This window comes from Chanodichthys erythropterus, chromosome 22, assembly GCF_024489055.1.
Source record: "Chanodichthys erythropterus isolate Z2021 chromosome 22, ASM2448905v1, whole genome shotgun sequence".
NCBI classification, from domain to species: domain Eukaryota; kingdom Metazoa; phylum Chordata; class Actinopteri; order Cypriniformes; family Xenocyprididae; genus Chanodichthys; species Chanodichthys erythropterus.
The window spans coordinates 35831348-35847808 of NC_090242.1; the positions used below are offsets into that span (position 1 = coordinate 35831348).

Below are 16461 nucleotides of genomic sequence, written 5' to 3' on the forward strand. Positions count from 1 at the left end.
CTGACATCTTCTGAACTGGAGAAAGAACTGCAGTCTACAAGTTTGTTTTACATCAATAAAGTAGATCACAACAGGATATCATTGTTCAAGCACTACAGGTGGTTATCACTCCTTCTTAAAGCAAGACATCCTTCAAAAGTGATTTTCTACAAAAATATTACAGTCAGACACAATGGGTTGCATGAAAAGTCACTCAATATAGACAAAAATATGAATAGCCAAATACTTATCTTACTGCTACTGCCTTCCAGGTTGACAAAACCTCTGCAAACTCTGATATTGTGATATTATGTTGAGACACGCCCACGGCGCACACTGATAGGCTGATGCAGACCCCGCCCATCAGTTCTTTGTCTCTCAGACCTTTAAGACTCGGACTCCTGTTGACTTTCCAGAGTTCTGCAAGACAGAAGAGACTAATATTTGTAGTTTTTCATTATATTTCTTGTTTCAATGAAATGGAAATTAGGAGTAAACACAGGACAGAGAGGGATGAAAACTCAAAGTGAAAACATGAAGCTTGTGAAGATTGTCAGATGGAGAAGCCTTTTTGAAATAAGACCCGACTGTGAGTAAAACAATCTCTCATAATAATTCAAACTGGAAATGTTTGAGGGAATCAACACTCTGTGTTTCTGAATTATATAGCATTAAATCCATATTTTTGTGTTTATTCTGTAAACTGAAGTTGCTCTGATGAATATTGTGTGGGCTCATGATATTTGATAACAGAATTCCTCTCATTAAACTGACTGATGGCTGATGTGGCAAACACTATTGACCAGAAACGCCCATCGTTTAATACATATATAAAATCAACCAGGATGTTGAGTGATTATCTTCATTTTATTGCTTTTTAAACAGCTGAAATAAATGAATGGAATCAAATCAGTCCATTAAGAAGACTGTGTGTTTGAATTCAGTCCCTCTCAGCATTCGAGTCAAAGATTATAAAATGGCACCAGCATATTTTTCACTTCCTAAAATGACACGCACTAACAAAAAACACCACCAAAGAAACTACACAAAACAATTCTGAACAATGCAGAGTATAAATATATCAAGTTATAATATTACATTATAATAATAATAATAATATTATAAATAATAATTTTGCTCCCACACTGGTATTCTGTGTGATAAAACGACTGAAACAAATCATGTAATTCTTATACTGTACAAGCGAGGATTAAACAGCAGAACACACACCAGCCACAGATGATCAGCTTTATTATTTTCTTGTTGAGATTTAGTGTTGTATGTTTTTTTTTTTTACCATGATCAATCCCTCTTTCACATTACACTGGTCAAATAGCACGAGGAAGGAGAACTACTCAAAGTCTTTATTCAGAATACACAGGACACGCAAATGCAGGAAAACAGCATATTAAAAAGAACCAACATAACATACATGAATCACAGGAAGACTACTAACAGCACAATGACAGATGAAAATGTAACCACACAGTACAGAATCGAGTAAATCAGTGAAAACGAAACCGAAACGAAAATGTACTCTGTAAAAGTAATATGTTATATCTACTCGATGAAATTGTGGCAACAGATTACAAGCAATATTATTATTTAAATTCAACAAATAAGAATTGAGTAAGAATAAGAATAAAAATCAAATGAATTCCTTAAAAGTCAACCATTTAAAATGAGTAAAAATTTTAACAAAAATGTCTAAATAACAGACAGACGTCAAAGATTAATTAAGAACTCTTTAGTTTTTATTGCCAACATTGAAGACATCAGATGATAGCGAGGAAAGAGAAAAGGAAAGAGAAACACATGAACTACAACTGACTTCAGCCACCGCCTTATAAGGAATCAACTGAAAAGACATTAAATTCTCTTAAATTCTCTTAAAATCTCTCTTATCACTAACAAGACTTTATTTCTGTCGTTTGTCTACAGTTCTTTTTGAAAATTAAAAATATATCAGTTTGTGGTTTTTGTAACACTGTTCATTAAAGCACATCATTCGTTACAAAAGAAACGATCAGATGAAAAAGTTTTAATAATTTTAAAGGAAAGTTATTGACTAATCTCATAACTGATCAAAAGTAGTTATTCGATATTAATAGATGTTCACTAACAATGTTTTGTGGGCACAGGTCAGACATTCTTAATTTTCTTGTTTCACTGTAGGATTTTTTAAAAATACACAGACAGAATCAGCACATTACAGTTTTTCTCAGTTTAGTTTAGTTTTAGTTTATTTCTTTATTTGAAAGGGGACAATGTACATTAATAAACATTAAAACAATGTAAATGTACCCGAGTTAGCTCAAAAGTGCTAATTTTCATCGGTAGTCCCCCAGCCAGATTTAAACAAGGCAACCTTTAAAAACAATCACAAGTACAAAAACACAAAAAAAAAAAAAAAAAAAAAAAAATTATATTACAACTCATTATAGTTAATAAATACAATTCATATAAAAATGATATAGTATTTAAATACACACATAAAAACATTAGTGCCCACAAGTTTGGCTCTCTACAAGCCATTTTTTTGCATTCTTTTTGAATGAAAAGAATGACAAAGACTCTCTAATGGTTGCCGGCACTGTGTTCCATTGCTGAACTGCTCTTACTGAGAAGACGGCCTGACCAAAAGCTGTTTTTCTCCGGGGTATGATGCAGTCTTCCCTCACTGCCCCTCTAGTTACCCTAACCTCACTAGATCTAAAATATATAAAATCACATAGTGGAGGGGGTGCTAAGCCATATCTAATTTTATAAATTAAACAAATGTTTTTAAATTTAATTAGATTATCCCAGGTAAGTAACTGATATTTCCTCAGAATACTACAGTGGTGGTAGTGGTATGGTTTTTTATCCAGTATTTTTAATGCTTGTTTGTATAATCTTTCTAATGGTTTTATTATTGTAGAGTGAGTATTGGACCAGCTTATTAAGCAATATGTTATGTGGGATAAAATCATGGAAAAGAAATATAATTTAGCAGCTTCTGTTGACATGAAATCTCTAATGAATCTAAAATTTGCTAAACTGAACTTAATCCTATTACTAACATTTTTGATGTGAGTTTTGAAATTGAGATTTGAATCTATATATAATCCTAAATATTTATATTCTGTGACGACCTGTAACCTTTCTCCAGATATAAAAATTTCAGGTTCTATATTTATATTGTTTTTAGAAAAAAACATGGTAACTGTTTTAGATATATTCAATTGCAGACAGGATTGTTCAAGCCAGATTGAAATCGATGAGATGGCCTCAGTTAGTTTAGAGGCAACTTCCTCTGCTGATTTTCCATAGGCCAAAATAACTGTGTCGTCTGCATACATCAAAGTGTCACAGTTCTTACACAAAGATGGTAACTCGTTAATGTATAAACTAAAAAGAATTGGACCTAAAATTGAACCCTGTGGAACACCAGTTGATAATAGTAAGGGGGTAGAATTATATTGGTCAATTCTTACACTTTGTGAGCGAGATAAAAGATATGAGTTAATAAGACTAATATATTAGGGTTAGGTTAGGGTTAGACACATTCGATTTGACACATTTGTCCAATGTACCTGCTCTCAAAACAGTTAATAATAATAATTTATTTTATATAGCGCCTTTAAAAGTGTCTTTCTCAAAGCACTTTACAAGAAAACATAACAAAGAAAACAACACACTTTAAATACAAAAGATATACATCATGCTGGCACCACACCAGTTGACAAAGAGTCATTTAGTATAGCAAGAACTGAGGGACATAAAGGACCAAAGCAAGATTTAAATAAACTACAAGGCATAGGATCAAGTATGCAAGTGGAAGCTTTCAGAAGGGAAACCTGCTTGCAGAGTAACTCAAATTGTAGTGCAGTAAATTTGGAAAATGGAGTGCCAGAAAAGCTTGATGTTTTAACTGTTTGAACAGCAGAATATTTGTGTGAACATTATCAATGTTCTCACTGAAAAATTTGAGAAACTCATTGCACAACCAATCAGATGAAGTCAAAGAGCTGACACCACATTAAGTAGACTATTAATTGTGTGAAAAAGCTGTCTAGGATTGTTTTGATTATTTTCAATAATATTCAAAAAAATATGTTGATCTTGCCGTTTCAATAGCTACTCTGTAGTGTGCCAAACCGCTTTTCCAGGCTTGATGAAACACATTTAGATTAGAGCAACGGCACTTTCGCTCCAATTTCCGACATGCCTTCTGGGAATGCAAATCATCATTATACCAAGGGGACGACTGTACAAATGAGACATTACGTGTTTTTATGGGAGCATAAGATGTCCAAGTTGGCTGTAAGGACATTGTTAAATATTGAGATTTTATCCTCAAGAGGAGCAGAAGATATAGCAACTAAGGAAGAGACAATCGAATTTGCAAAATTAGCCCCAAAAATAAATATACTAAAATCTATTTGAAATACATTTATTTTATGCTAAGTATACTACAATTGCATTTACATATTTATGTACTTAACGTAAATACCCTGCAATTGTACTTTTAGTATGCTTAATTGGTAAACTCAAAGTTTGCTAAACTGGAACAAGTATTTTTGTGTTGAGGTCCAACTAAAGATATACTTATTTCATTGTGCTAAAGTGGAACTATTGCAAGTATAGTTTAGTACACTTTATATCTTGCATTCAAATTATGCAGTGACCATACTATCCTTACTAATAGTGATATTAAACACATTTAGGCTTAATATAAAGAAATATGCATTGTGCAATAAAGAAGAACTGCAAATAAAGTTTAATTAAAATAATTATATGTCAGTAAATATAGTAGTCAACATTTGAGGTGGATCAAAACCCTTCATCAAAGTTGTCCGAAAATCTTCTTCTAAGGACAACTTTGATTAACTTTTCTGATCCACTTCAGAAAAGGGTTTTTAGTTAGTGTGACATGAATGTAGGTCTATTTTAAACACATTTTGGTATAGGTTTTTTCCACTAGGGCAGACTCTGCATCCATTTCCTCTGACATGTTTTCTCACCATCACGTACTTAACTCGGAAACTCTTAAGGAAATCCAGAGTTACCTAAACTCATAATTATAGTTGTGCTGATGTTCATGTGCATTTTAACTCATAAATACATACTTTCTTACATTACTTGAAAACACAGTAGCTGCTGAAGCTAAACCTTGACCCTCATTTTCCTGCCCCAATGTCCTACTATTGGTTTAACCAGAAGTTGACACATATAGACCGCAATGATTAATATATGTTTCGAACACGCCATAAAGCGAACGCCATCACACTCACCAACTATCGGTTTTGCTCTACTTTTGTTAAATAACCGAACTCACTGGAGTGTACACTATTGGGAATCTGTGTTGCAGTTAAGGCAGATTTGTCAGATGGAAACTGGGTCTAGAAACTCATTGTAAGTAAAGGCACAAATCTCACCATGTTTTTCAAATCCGTGAATGATGAAATTATTTTTAGATGATGCTATATAATTTTTATATAGTTTTCACAGAAAACATGATGTATGAACTGAAACATATATTTTGTTTCTGCTAATTGGTTGTAAGGGCAGAATTTTCAAACCCAAATTTTGCCTACAGCTGAGACGTAACCATGAGAAATTTGCAAAAAAAAAAAAAAAAAAAATTGTTACATTTTTCAGTACTTCAGTAATTTATTTTTGTTGAATACTATGTTGACCTGTTATGATTAAATGTCAAATTCAATTAACAGCATTTGAGTTCTACTTTAGTATTGGCCTAAGTCCTCTGTAAGTCCTCTTTTGAGACACAACACACACACACACACACACACACACACACACACACACACACACACACACACACACACACACACACACACATACTCAATCTGTAAAGCATGACGCGTAGCCATGGAAAGGGGAAATGTTCTAAAATAATGGTCCAGTAAAAAAAACTCAGCTAGAATAATATTTCATTTATAATTTATATATAACAAATTATAATGTAAAGTGCATAATATAATTGTACTGATATGTTTTCTATTTGAACGTTTTTAATGCTGTTATTTGATGTTATGCTTTTAAAATGTGATGTTGATAAAATAAATGTTAATATATTTTAACAGTTAAACTTAAAGCCAAGTTTATTAACATTAATATAATTGACATAACCTACATCAAAAGTGGGAAATGGCAGAAACAGTACACCACACCTTTACACTCACCTCTTTATTTTCCCCTTCTGTTGCATATTTTCTATATAGCCAATAAAAAAAGCTGTGATCATTTTTTCCTGATTTATTAAAGTTTTTGTTGGATGTATGAACTATTATGAAAACATTTGAGAACTTTGTGTTTAGTGTTTTAAGAAAATTATTCACATGATTTGTTATTTTGTGAAAAGAATGAAACAAACAACCTGTTTTGCAATTACAAAGTGTTCAGATCACTGAGTTAACTGTTTTGAGAACAATGATCTGAGTTTGGAGAAATGTGTCAAATCGATGGAGAAAAACTGTAATCTCAACAATGGGGGCAGCATGCATTGCAGCATGAAGTTCATGGCTTCTTTTGTAACGAATTGCGTGATTTAATGATTACTGTTACAAAACCACAAACTGTCACAAAAAGTAAAGTCAAACTGCTCAACTAAAGGAAACATAATGGTAACCTAATATTTTCAATAAAACTTTAACATCTAAACCTGTTAGTTCTCAAAAAGAAATGACAGAAATAAAGTCAGCATGTTTTAATAAGAGAGAATTTAATGTGAATTTAAGTTCATGTGTTTCTCTTTCCTTCAGTGATTCTGCTCGCTATCATCTGATGTCTTCAATGTTGGCAATAAAAACTAAAGAGTTCTTAATTCATCTTTGACGTCTGTCTGTTATTCAGACATTTTTGTTTAAATTTTTACTCATTTTAAATGGTTGACTTTTAAGGAATTAATTTGATGAATTCTTCCTCAATTCTTATTTGTTGAATTTAAATAATAATATTGCTTGTAATCTGTTGCCACAATTTCATCAAGTAGATATAACATATTAGTTCTTGCAGTGTATGTAATCACCATATTTATCCTGAAGATAATCAGCCGTGTGTTTCTTCATTCACAGTCTCTGTTGATCCACACAGTCCTGAAGAGTGTCGATCTGAAGCATCAGAGATGATCAAACTTGAGCTGAGATCATGAACATCTGAAGAAATGATGTGTGAAAGTTTGAAACTGCATTAATGAATGTAATATAATTTCTTAAATCATGTACTGGCAGCTCTGATGATCAGCTGATATATGTTTTCTTTAACATTTATTTAATATATTGTTAAGGATGAAACATGTGATTCATTTGTCTCTTTTTAAAGCACATGTGTGTGTGTCTTCTGGACTCTGAAGATCCTGACAGCAGCTTTATTCAGAACGGGTCGTCATGAAATAAGATGACCTTAAATCTTCCCTGGAGAACAAACCAGCAGGAGAAATGAATGTTGGATAATCTGTGTCAGTAGCCTATATTAGGCTTTGTGGGGAAAAACAAACAGGAACAAATGTAAATAGTGTATAAATGCTATCATATTTTCATATAGTTGTATAGTTTTTTTGTTCTGAACCTATAATAAATGAAATAATAATGAACTTTCATCCAGTTGTTACAGTATTGTGTCTTTAAATATGATACTCGTGTGAGGTTCTTGATGTTTGTATCATTTCTGCACCTGCTGTTTCCTGTAATTATTTGAATAATTTGCCATTTTTATTTTCCCCATTTAATGTTCCTTGTCTAAATCAAGTTTCATTTCTTTGAAACATTAACTGCAGGGATGAGCAACTTCGATAGTGGCGAGGGCCAACGTTTTTTCTACTTCATACGAAGGGGCCAGATTACTAACCTGCAATCACACCTTTTACACCATCTTAATCAATTTATAATTAATGTAATTTGTTCTTAAATATTTTATGAACTAAAACTTGTGCAATTTTGCTAATACAAATAAACTTTGTTTTCAGCTGATAGCAATATTACCCCAACAGCAAATATAAACATTTCATGCATTGTCTGTAAATTTGCAACAAGCAAATGTACAGAAGTCCAATTTTTTATTACAAGCATCAAAAATGCTTGTAACATCTCATGCATTTTGCCTTTGAAATCTAAGTCAAGTGCAACACTGGCCTTGTTTCTCACCTCCCTGAAGTTTCTTCTACTTAGGAGAGAAATGACAAATAATATACTTAAAATGCCTACATTACGGTTGACATCTAGTGATTAAAAGTTGCTATAACTGGATCATCATCTTCATCAGTGTCTCTAATCTGAACTAAGAGGCTTTTGACTTTGCAGTGAAAATCTTGCTCCATCTGGTGGTCAGAGATGAAAACAAACATTTATCTTCCATCTATTAAAACACTTATGGCTGATTTCACAGACAAGACTTAAAATCTAGTCTCAGACTAAACCACATGTTTGAACTGTTTTAACTGAAAACATATCTTAAAGTTCTTATATTTAGAAAGCACATCCTAAAATATGTCAGTGTCATTGTTTTGTCTCAAGATTCACACCAGTAATGTTTTTCTAAGACACGTTCATAAAAGTTACTTAAACGTTAATTGAACTAATGCCTAATCCTGGCTTAACCTAAACTCTGTCTGTGGAACCAGGCCTTAATTCTTTTACATGCAGTTGCTACTCTTTAATCTCAAACTGGAGTTTATATATTTTGTGATGAACTATGGCAAAAAGTATGGAATCACCACACTTAGATGATGTTCATCGAGTTTTTTTACTTACAAACAAATCACAGATATAACACAAACAAGTTTTTAATATTCTGGCTTCATTAAACATGCCTTCAACAAAATTACTTAATTTATTTTTTTTTTTATTATTAATGGCATGTCTTTTTGCAGATCAAGTAGAGAAAAAAAATATGAATCACAAATTATGGAATCATCATCAGCAATATAAATAAGTAAATACAATTAGTACTTTGTTGCTCCTCCTCTGGCTTTTATGACTGCCTGAATTATCTGAGGCATGGACTTCACTAATGAAAAACAACATTCCCCATTAATCTGGTTCCAACTTTCTCAAAGAACAGTTGAAAGATCAGCTTTGCAGGATGGAGCCTTATCATGGACCAGTTTTTTCAATTTCCACCATAAATGTTCAATTGGATTGAGATCCAGACTGTTTGCTGGCCATGTCATTGAGTTAATGAGCCTTTCCTGAAGAAAATCTTTAAGACTCTTTGCTCTGTGGCAAGATGCATTGTCATCCTGAAAATGACTTCATCACCACCAAACCTATTTTCAGTGGATGAGAAAAGTGTCCAGAATTTCTGTACACCTGTGCATTCACTGTTGAGGTAATGATTGCCATCTCCCCTGGTCCTTTACCTGACATGCAACCCCATTTCATGAATGGGTTTGGAAATTTGATTGTTTTCTACAGGCAGTCATTTTTAGAACGGCACCAGGCAAAACTTCCAGCATCAATGCAGATTTGTGATTCATCACTGAATATCACTTTCATCCAATCATCCACACTGCATGATTGCTTCTCCTTAGCCCACTACAACCTTGTTTTCTTCGGTTAGTGCTTGTTTTGTTGTGCATTTTCTGTTTTCAAGGAATATTGCTTTGAGTTTTCTATCCTGATGCTTTGACGTCTTCCTTGATCTACCTGTATGTTTTCCTTTGATATAACCTTCCCATTCAGTTTATACACTTACCAAATTTTAGACACAGCTGACTGGGAGCAACCAACTTCTTTGGTCATACTCTGAGTTGAAATTCCTTGTTGAATACTTTCCACTGTTTTAACTGACAGCTCTTTCGTTGGAGCCATGTTTCCTTTCAATTAGCCAAGTCCAACAGCTCGTTAAGGTGTGCAAGCGCTCCCTTTTAACTGATGACTAATTAGCATTTTTAGACTTGTCCTGGTATTTGTTTTAGAAATGGAAATTAAAAAATGATTCCATAATTTTTTCCTCAACATTGACTGATTCCAAACTTTTTTCCTCTACTTGATCTTTAAAAAGACATGCCGTAAATAAAATATATGTAAGTGAAGTTTTTTTTTAGATATGTTTCATATAGTCATAATGTTATGCTATTGAAAAAATGTGTTTGCTATAACGTAAAAAATCTGAGTGAATTTCCTCCAGTGTGTTGATTCCGTACTTTTTGCCAGGGGTTTAGAAGTTGTCACCAAGAATAATCGTGATGTCCACAGGAGGGCGATGTTGTTATGGAGAGCTGCCAAGTATATAAGCAAAGAAGTAAAGGGGAAATGGTATGGTAGGTAGCTGGAGGACTGTTAGGCTGTTAAGTGTTAGGCTGTAACTGTAGCTTTCCTTTTTTGCTAAACAATTTTGTCAGGTAGTGTTGAAAAAATACCTTCAGTAAGTTTAGTGTTTTGTTCTTCACCCGTATTTTAAAAAAATATAAATATAAACATATTTTCTTCATATTTTGATGGTTTAAACAGAGTTTTGGGGTCATAAAAAAAATTCTGCACATCAATTTTGGCCACTTTGGTGTGGTCTGTGCCATAATAGTGCTATTTAAGACCCTTCTTACTGTGGACTGAAGGGCATAAGTCATCATCGGTTGACTGCTGCAGTTTTCCCGTCAAACAAAATGCCAGTCCATGAAAATGTAAAAAATAAATAAATAAATAAATAAATAATAATAATAGTAATAAAATATAATAATAATCCAGTCCACAAAAATGTAAATATTACCTTCATTTCTACAGTGAGAGCATTGATTTGTAGAGTGGGGGAGGTTATTAAATTTCGTACTAGGTCAGTTACAACCTTGACAAGCTTTTATTTTTTTATCAACTTCCTGTCATCATATAACTCCACAGATACATATCTTCATTGTAGAGCATGTGTCTCCTCATCTCAGCTGCCATCTTCTATGTTAGAAGTAGTCACTCTCCAGCTCTCCTAAATAATTTAGGAGCTGAGAGCTAGTTTTAACACTCGGGAACCTTTCTTTTTAATTATTTATTTATTTTTATTTTTGTCAGTTGAAAATCTGACAGTGTTTGAAATTTACTAAATTATCAAAGTTCACAGAGTGTGTTAAATACATTAAAGACTGCTAACTATAATAATCATAACTCATAAACACTTCAAGGCATTATCAGAGCTTTCTCACATTTGACTCATAATCTCTGGCTTTTCTTAAAGGGATAGTTCACCCCAAAAAAAGTCCTGTCATCATATACTCACCCTCAAGTTCTTTCTTTTGTTGAACAAAAAGAAAGTTATTTTGACAAATGTTAGAAACCAAACAGTTTCTGGTCCCATTGATTTCCTCATAACAAATTGAAGGTGAGTAAATGATAAAAAGGACTTTCATTTTGAGTGAACCATCCCTTTAAAATATTTGTTGCTCAGAAACACACTCTCGCTGTTTGAATCTAGATTAAAGTCATATTTCTTTTTTTTTTTTCTCATAAACTTGTAGTAGAATGATCTGATGAATTAGTATCAAGCACACACGATCATCTTCTGTCTGAAACAGCAGCTCCACTAATTCTCCTGCGTTTGTGTTCTTGTTTCTCTCTCAGATCTCAACAGATCCAGTCTGGATCCAGCCTTTGTGAAGATTTCAGATCTTGCCAACATACAAAACGTGAACTACGAGCACAAGCTGTAATCATCTATTGTAACCATCAAAATAGAAATAGAAAACCTTTATGGCCATTGTACAGCTGTACAATGAAATTTAGTCTCTCATTCAAAAGTGCACACACATACAAAAACATTACATTTAAACAGTGCAAATGTGGCAGATATATACTGCAAAACAGTGCAATGTGAATGGATATACAGAACGTGCAGAATAGAGCGAGTGAAAATGTAAGCAAATATGTACAGTTAATGAAAGAAATATATTATAAATAAATATTAAGAGAAAAAAAAAAATGGTAAAAGAGTATATTGCACATCAGAATTGCACAGAGCCCCTTATTGCAAATGGGGAAAACTTTATTGCAAAAACCAGAACATTAATTACACACCGCCGAACACATTCATTATGTCTGCTTAACTAAATACATCATGTTGACAAACTGCATAATCTGTATTATCTTTTAGTACCACTGTATACTTCAGACATCTGAATCATTGCAACGATTATAATAACAGATTTACTTCCTGAATGTTGAATTGAATTGAGAAAAAAATATGGTACTTAAACAAGATTTTCATTGCAAACTCAAAGACCTGTAGTTTCAGTTTCAACATGAAATATGAGAAATAGAGACATGAAGCTAAATGAGGATCATCATGTTTCACACTGTCACTCATTACACTGATGGTTATGGTATTATGAGAACTTAAACACATCTAAAATAAACCTCAATCTGTTTATTATTAGTTAAAGTGCCCCTATTATGGAAAATGACCTTTCATGTACAGTACATATAGTCTACCTGAAGTGATGCATGGGATTCACCTTAGGCTTTTTTTTTTTTTTACTTTTTCACTTCTCATTGCCAGATAGCTTGTTGTCTTTCCCAGGTGTCAGCCAGCAGCAAACACGAGATGGGACGTGCTCACATGCAGGAATGAACGCCACCGCGTGTGTTCACCTTAAACCCCCTTTGATGTGCACACGATTATTCTCATGCTAAGACTCGTCTCCTAAACTGAACAGCAAATCTCTCTCACTCGACGGACGATTCTACATACTGAATAATCCCCAAAAAAACCAGACAGTGTCCAACTAGAGCCACTGGTGCAGAACACACCAGGAAAACTTAGAACTGATAGGAAAACACAACCTGCAGCTTTCGATAAAGATACAGTCACTTTAGCTTTCAACATCATCCATAGTAAAAATAAATATTCTCAAAGTCTTTGATGTAGGCAAAGTTATTTAAGTTGCATGTTTAATATGGACAGTGGAAGAACATACACTCAAAAAAAAAAAAAAAGATTTTTTGATGCTGTTCAGTTTATTTAAACTATTTTATTTTGATTCAACACCACTGTATCAGGTTTCTGGTTTAAATGTGATTGATTCATGTTAAATTGACTTGAAACGATTACTCTTTGACTTAACTTGATGTTTTTATATTGGAATAAAATGTTTAAATCAGTAAACCCAACCAGGACTCAATCAAACAGGATTTTCACTTCCCATCATGCTTTGCAAAGGGGCTGAACCAGGAGTGTAAATGCTGAAATAAAGTGTTATTTTAAGCAGTTTTTAGGAAGATGAGAAAATGGAAAGACTTTTATTGTTTACTGTTCTATTATGTTGGTATTTAAAAGTTTCTGTTAATTAATAGTTTTAGGGTTACCATTGTGGTGAATTGTTGCACTTGTGCTTGGGTTGAGGACCTGCTAAGAAACTTTCAAATGACTTTAATAAGAAAGTAATCACTTTGGTAGTGCTCTGGGTTGCAATTTCCAAAAACATTGTAAGTCTATGTTGATTGTAAAACCATTGCCACCAATGCACTTATGATCAATTTAGGATTTACAGTGTTTTTGGTCAAGGCAATTTAGGATGAATCCAGTATCAGATCTAGAGTTCTAACACAGAACATCACGAAAGTTATGTAAATCACAAAATTAAACAAGAAGAATTAATTGTAAAAATTAATGTATATGAAAACATTTATTTATTTATTTATTTATTTATTGCTTTTTATTTATTTTCCAAAACATTGGAAATTAGTTGGGCTGACACTGTTAAATTAAGCTGTGCCCAACCATAGTAAATAAGTTGAATCAACCTTAATAAATTAAGTTGACCCAACGTAAGTACATTAAATTGGAATAACAGAATTGCATAATGCTGAAATAAAGCAACTTGATCATGTGGAAATCCTTTCCATGATTTTTTTATGTTCGTTCAAAGAGTTATTTTTTTGAGTGTACTGTAGAAACACAGAGTAAAGAAAGGAAGGGAGTATGTTGCTGGACCCAGGGGCGGACTTAGTGATTTGGGGGCCTAAGCGATTCCAGGTTTGGGGCCCCAGCAGTCAAACATCGAACTTAAAACACTCTTTTTCTATATACTGTATATTTTATTCTATTGTTTTATTCTATTATTGCTATCTTTTTTTTCTACATTTGTAAATAAACTGCATGTTAAACATATCTGTAACCTGGAACTTTTATTTTCTTAATGATTTCTTACTAACCTTTGCATGTCCTTCTGCAGTATTAGAAGACAAAATAAGATGACAAGGCTTCTAGTTAAACATTTCATTTTGACAAGCGTGTGAAATGCACCTATAGGGAGAGGGGAAATGAAACCGCCTGCAATTGACCATGAAAACTGCATTCAATCATTCTTTTAACTAAATAAATAAAGTTATAGTGTAATAAGACTTTTATTATACTTAATATTGTGTATTAAATTATTTCATACATCTTTTGGGTGGGCCACAATTCAAAGTGGGTGGGCCCAGGCCTACCTGGGCCCACCTGTAGCTTCGCCACCTCTGAGCATGTGTATGTGTGCAGATAAATGAAGGGATGGTGGTGCTGGCGGCTGGCGCTCTGATGTGCACAAGCAGCAAGATAAAAACCTTTAGTCTGTCGTGTGTGGGCATGTCGATACCTGTGCTGTGTGTGGAAGTGGCAGAATAAACTCTTCTCTATATGATCAACAGTTATCTTTCTTTCTTATGCCCTGAACAAAGCAATAATATGGAATACAAACACTTCCAGGAGGTGTTCGGACAAAGTACTGCCCTGAATTTCACCAGGAGCAAGGTTATTGCAGTTTACCCTTGCGTTAGTATGGTATTTATTTGGATGTTTACATTTGATTCTGAATGAGTTTGATGGTGCTCCGTGGCTAACAGCTAATGCTACACTTGTCTCCGTGAATACAGTAATAAACGATGGTAACTTTAACCACATTTAACAGTACATTAGCAACATGCTAACGAAACATTTAGAAAGACAATTTACAAATATCACTAAAAATATCATGATATCATGGATCATGTCAGTTATTATTGCTCCATCTGCCATTTTTCGCTATTGTTCTTGCTTGCTTACCTAGTCTGATGATTCAGCTGTGCACAGATCCAGATGTTAATACTGGCTGCCCTTGTTTAATGCCTTGAACATGGGCTGGCATATGCAAATATTGGGGTCATACATATTAATGATCCCGACTGTTACGTAACAGTCTGTGTTATGTTGAGATTCGCCTGTTCTTCGGAAGTCTTTTAAACAAATGAGATTTATATAAGGAGGAGGAAACAATGGAGTTTGAGACTCACTGTATGTCATTTACATGTACTGAACTCTTGTTATTCAACTATGCCGAGGTAAATTAAATTTTCAATTCGATGGCACCTTTAAACTTTTTCTCCGCCCCAATCATAAAATAAGCGTTATCTCTGGTCTCTGGAATTGCCAGCTTCGGAAGAGAGCACCATTTAGACATGATTTCTATTTAAATGGAATATGATACATTTTACACATATTTCATTCAAACCATGAATTCAATGAGAAAAAGAGATTTAAATATATATCAAACATTAGATACTTTCATTCAACCATTCAATAGTTACATCGTTACATGAGTTGTGGGTGTTCTAAAACATAACTGGTCACATGTAGCATGTGTAGACATGATGTAACATTTATGCAGTTAAAAGATGTTTGAAAATTATGTTTAAAATTGTTTGGAACAATTTTATACAGTTTATTTGTGTCTCTGAGTTTTCTGTGTCATTCGGTCATAGGTCACTCAGAGAAACAGGCCTGCATTTTCTCTCTGTCTCTTTTGATCTGGAGATCAAAGACTCTTTATCTTCTGGTGACCATTTGATTTCTAAAAATGGCTCAAAATTTGCCACATTTCCTTCAGGCAGGAAGCATAGGTGTCATAAATGTCCCTAGCAGGGGGTTGTTCTGTAGACAGACAGGAGCCAAAAATTAGATTCTCTGAGTTTGGGTTTGTGGAATTATGTTTTGAAAGAATCATCTGAACGATTCATTTGTCTGGTTCGTCCATGGTTCCTAAACCCTAATCTTCAGATTTATTCTTCTTTATTCCTGTTTTACTTTATATTCTCGTTCTGTATAATTTATTGTATTCTGTGCAGAGAGTCGTATCAAGCATTTCACTACATGTCATTCTGTGGTTGTGTAAGCCATAAAAAAGAAACTGTTGCATATGACTTCATTGGAATTGGAATGCGTACATCTGGCATTATTCCAAAACTTCCTGACTCTAATCCAAGACCATGTTGGTACAAACTCTCAGGAATGCAGTTTATCTGTTGGATATGATCTTAGGAGGAGTTCCCTGAATTTCCCCTCGTGTTGGTATAAATGCTCAAGCTCTCAGAGCTGCAGTGGAGATTCCCACGAGACCTCATCACGGTAATTAAAACACTTTATCTTTAATTGTTTATTAACCTATTTTACTCATTGATGTTGTCACTATGAAACTAAAATGTAAATCTGAATTGCATAAGAATGAGTGGCAATTAAATGAGAATGAGAATTAAATAAGATGAG

At 33.6% G+C, this 16461-nt stretch overlaps 1 long non-coding RNA gene across 1 annotated transcript; it reads left to right on the top strand.

Annotated features, from left to right (window-relative positions):
- The first annotated feature begins 393 nt into the window (after positions 1-393).
- Positions 394-7712, top strand: LOC137012692 (uncharacterized). The gene is made up of 3 exons (XR_010893595.1): positions 394-568; positions 7059-7182; positions 7306-7712. It is a non-coding gene; the product is annotated as an uncharacterized lncRNA (long non-coding RNA).
- Positions 7713-16461: the final 8749 nt, after the last annotated feature.